The sequence below is a fragment of the Rhincodon typus genome, chromosome 2 (assembly GCF_021869965.1).
Source record: "Rhincodon typus isolate 14 chromosome 2, sRhiTyp1.1, whole genome shotgun sequence".
NCBI lineage: Eukaryota > Metazoa > Chordata > Chondrichthyes > Orectolobiformes > Rhincodontidae > Rhincodon > Rhincodon typus.
The window spans coordinates 84,311,901-84,317,254 of NC_063333.1; positions in this window are offsets into that span (position 1 = coordinate 84,311,901).

The window sequence follows — 5,354 nt, forward strand, 5'->3', positions numbered from 1 at the left end:
ACTTTCCTGTCCCCCATAACATATAACTCTTGTTAATTAAAACTGTTTCACTCAGCCTTGAATAAATTCAATGACCCTGCAGCTTCTAGACTCCAATGGATACAGGCCCAAACTGTTCAAACCTTTTTCACAAGATAACCACTTTACCTTCGGAATTAGTTGAGTTAACCTTCTCTGAACTGCTTCTAATTATATCCTTTCCTAAGTAACAAGACCAAAATCATTCACAATACTGCGGATGTGGCCTCATTAATGTGTTACATAGCTTCAGCAAAACATTCCTACTTTTATATTCCATTTCCTTTGCAAGAAACAACAATTTGCCTTCCTGATCACTTTCTGTCCCTTAATTCTCACTTTTTGTGATTCATGTACCAGGGAACCCAGATCCCTCTATTCCTAAGAGTTGTGCAATCTATGCCCACTTAAATAATGCATTGTTCTTTATTTTTCCTTCCGAAGTGGATGAGGTTAAATTTTCAACACATGCTTCATCTGCCTTTTTTTTGCCAGTTCATTTAAACTAGCCTTTTCCATTCTCTGTGTCCTTTTCACAACTTACTTTTCCACCTATCATTGCATTACCAGCAGTTTTTAACTATAGTATGCTTGGTTCCTTCACCCAAGCCTTTGATGAAAAAATTAAATAATTGTTGCTCGAATATTAATTCCTGGGGCATACCACTCATCCTATCAACCCAAAAATAATCTATCTATGCCTGCTTTCTGCTTCCTATTAGGCAAACAATCCTCCATTCACGTTACTGTGCTCCCCCTACACTATAAGCTCTTATGTTGCATCATAACTTAGGTGTAGCTCATTGACAAGTTCCTTCAGGGAACATAAATACAGTATATTGCATTGGTTCCCTGCATCTATGTTATTTGTTTCTTCCTCAAAGAACCGTATTAAGTTAGTCAAAACTGATTTCCCTTTCACAAAACCATGCTGACTCCCTTATTGCATTAAGATTGTTGAAGCGTCCTGAAATAACCTCCTTAATAACGGATTCCAGCATTTTCCCTCTGACAGCTGTTAGTTCCTTGCTTATTCTCTTCCTCCTTTCTTAAATAGTGAAGTCACTAATGGTACCTTTCCAGAATCCAGGGAATTTTGCAAAATTGAAACCAATGCAAACACTTTTTCAGCAGCCTTTTTCTTAAACACCCTCATATGAAGTCCATCAGGGCTAGAGGACTTGTCAGACTTTAGTTTTAATAATTTTGTCAGTATCCTTTCCATGGTGATTTAATTGTTTTAAGTTCCTCCTTCCCTTTCACATTCTAAGTACAGTTATTTCTGGGATGTTTTTTGTATCCCCTATCAATTCATCTGCCATTTCCCAGTTTTCCATTATTAATTCCCCAGACTCATCCTCAAGGATCAATATTCATTTTGTTTACTCTTTTCCTGTACAAATACTCGTTGTAACTCATGCTTTTTTTTTCTTTATATTTTGTAGCTAGCTTTCTTGAGAGCTCAAATTTCTGTTCTATTTTAACCCGTCCAGGTCAGGAGTTGAGTGGTCCTAGTAGAACCAAATCAGAGCAATAGTGAACAGGTTATTGCTGCCTAAGTACCACATGATAGCCCTGTCAACAACACCTTGCATCACTTTGCTGATGATTGAGAGTAGACTAATGGGGCAGTAAATGTCTGGGTTGGATTTGTACATTATTTTCTGGTCAGGACATACCTGGGCAACTTTCCAAATTGCTGGGTAGATGTCAGCATTATAATTTTACTGATACATCTTTGCTAGGGGTGCAGCTAGTTCTGCGACTCAAGTTTTCATTACAATTGCTGGAATGTTATCTGGCCGCAATCTATACAATATCCAGAGTTTTCAGCCATTTCTTGATATCACATAGAGTCAATTTTAAGATAATTAGCAGCCTTTTAATAGTTACTGGCACAAGGTCATGTGTCCTTTGACACTGTCATTGTATCCAGTGCATCATGCATTTATTGTCTACAGTATCCCACCAAAAGGCTTCACTTTGTATCATAGCAAGAAGATTGTTATTAGCATAACAGCTGGATGTTCGATCAAAAGAATTGTATTTGTCTTGGCTCAACAACAGAAATGATTTATCAGTTTCATGGTTCACCTCTAAGAACTGCTTTTAATTTTTGGACAACTGACATGCAGAACACACTGGCAGCCCACCTGTTCTGAGAGCTAAAAGCTAACGCTATTTTGAGGCCTGACTCCCATTTAAATAAAACTGGCAAGTTGCCCACTTCAAATGGACATGCTGATGCAGATCATTGAATTCAAGCCAATATCTGGCAACCTGGCTGGCAGCAATGTGGATCAGATTATTTCAATTGGGGGGTTGGAGAAATGGGCAAGTGTTTTCTCAGAAGACGATATATATATAAAATATGTATTTAAAAAATCTACAATATAACTCAAAATAAAATTATAAGTCTATATCACAAAGTTTCAAACTCAAACTCAAATTTAGCACTGATAGCCAGCAGTTCATAGAAAGGGTGACATCAATGGAATGAACTTCAGGACACAATAGCAGAAGTAGGAACGTTTGGAAATATTTGACAGACCTTTTAGATGCAACAGTCAGTAACCAAACTGAAGGCGTACAGTGAAGGTTCACTAAATTAGCCCCGGAATGTGGAGTTGTTCTATCATGAAAGGTTGAGTAAATTGGGAGTCTATAGTCTCTGCAACATAGGAAATGAGAAGTGAGCTCATTGAAACGTACAGCACTCTGAAGGGGTCTGACAGAGTAGATGCTGAGAGATTATTTCTCCTGATTGAGGAATATAAAACACGAGGGCACAGACTCAGGAAAAGGGGCTGGTTATTTAGGATTGAGATGAGGAGCAATTTCTTAATTAAACAGTTATGAATCTTTGGAATTCTCTTTTCCAGCAGGGTGTGGAGCCTCCATGGTTCAGTATATTTAAGGCTGAGATAGATAGATTTTTGGTCTTTCAGGAAATCAAAGCCTGTGGGGAGAGGCCAGGAAAGTTGAGTTAAAGGTCAAGATCAGCCATGATCATATTGAATGAGGGAACAGGTTTGACAGCCTAAATGGCCCACTTCTGCTTCTATTTTTTGCATTCATTTGTAATTATCATGTGAAGATTTGCTTTTTCCCCATTGACAGCTCCAGTATTTTGCAAGTTATATTTTTAAATAAAACCTCCTTTCTTTTTCTCTATTTCCCTTAATAATATTAGTTCTCAAGGAAGTGTGTAACTCTCTTTTAAATGTATCAACTGATTCATCAAATGCACAGATAGTCACCCTCAAAGTCAGAGTTGTAACAGTTAGAAATTCTTCCATATTGATATTAGGAAGTTTACAAGGAAGGGAAATTTTGTAAATTCAACAGGACCCTTCTTTTGCATGTTGCATGTAAGAGTCTGCTGGTCTCATAAACCTTCATCTCTGAATTCCTGATTCTTGATGGTGATATTTTTCTGAGGCTATGCAGTTATTAAGCAGCTTTGTATGGTTAACCTTTGAGTAAATTTAAAGACCATCTCAGGGATTCTTCCATATTTTGGTGGAAGCCCCAAAATTAAAAGATTGTAAAAGGCAATTTATGTTGGTTTTGTTTCTGCAGATCCACCTGTCTTACCCCAAATTTATGACAAGAAAGTAAAAATATTATGAAAATATTACCTACCCAACACTCAGTGCCCTCATCCTATTTTACCCCAACATCACCACATGACCATTAGGCAAAACTCCACTTATAATTTCTACATTATACATAATGGTCTATGTTCAGCAAATAGAGTTGCACAGTCTATAGCAAAAAACAGGTCATTTGACCCAACCAGTCTATGCTGGTATATATGTTCTATTCAAGCCTTCCCTCAGCTCTGTTGTCTAACCTTACCAGCATATACTTCTATTGCTTTCTCTCTCATCTGTTTATCCAACTTCCACTTAAATGCATCTATACAATTTGCCTCAATTACTCCTGTAGTAGGACATTCCATTTTTACTCCGCTCTGAGCAAACAAATGTCCTAAATACCTTACTGAATTCGTTAACGACTCTCAAATATCTGCTCTAGTTTTGGACATGCTCACAAGTGGAAGCATATTCTCCGCAGCTACCCATCAAACCTTTCCATCATCTAAGTTTCCAGTCACTCCTCACCCTTCTCTGTTTAAAAGAGAAAAGCCGAAGACTGATAAATCTTCCCTGGTACTACATTCGTAGTTCTGGTATCATATTTATGAATTTTTTTGCATCCTTCCCAATGATTGTATGTCCTTTTTTAATATGTTAAGACAAAAAACCTCTTCACAGTACTGTTGGGTGATCTAACCAAGTCTGGCATTTCTTTTCTGTTTTTCAATTGAACCCCAGTGTTTATTTTGCTTTATTGTTAACGGCATAGGTCACTAATTTTAGTGATTTATGTACCTCTACCCCACATTGCTTTGGTCCTTTGCCCCATCCTGACACTGATTATCCAAGCATAATGTGACATTCTTAATCTGCTTACTAAACCCTAAATTTCACACTTGACTGTTTTGAAATTATTTGTCACGTATGTGCCTATTATGCAATTTAATAATGTCTTACTGAATTTGCTGCATTCATCTTTTGTAATAACTACATCTCTCAATGTTGTTGACTCCTCAAATTTTGATATAGTACTTCTGATTTCAAGTCCAAACATTGAGTGTAAGTTGTAAGTAGCGGTGGCTCCAGCACCAATCCCTGAGAAAAATCGCCTCCCACCTGCTGCCAGTAGCTATCATTAATCCCTATTCCTTGTTTTCTGCTTTATAGCCAATTCATGATAGATTCCACCAACTTGCTGTTGACTACACATTTTTTGACCTTAGCCAGGAATTCACCATGTGGTATGCCACTGAATACCTTGTAAATATCTAAATACATTACATATATTTCATTAGCTTATCTGTTCTTCCTGTTACTTCAAAGAATTCAGATGATTGGTCAAACATCACTTTCCGTTTTGAAGTCTGGGCTTTACAATGTTTTTGGTTTCTAGATGTTTTTTCAATTACGTCTTTGAGTAAAGTTTCCAGTTGCTTTCCAATTGTAATATTACTAAGACAATTAGTTAATTCCATTTTCTGCACATCCAAGGAAACAGGGGTCCAAATTAAGCAATTGAAATCTATGATCAAGTGAATTTTGCTGCCTTGACTTAATGCTGATGTTTGATTGTTATTTTAATAAGGATGATTTATTGTTCTGAGCTTAATTTATATGCCCTGACAGGGTGTTTATTTAAAAACCAAAAGAACTGTGGATGCTGTAAATCAGGAACAAAAACAAAGTTGCTGGAAAAGCTCAGCAGGTCTGGCAGCATCTGTGGAGGAGAAAGCA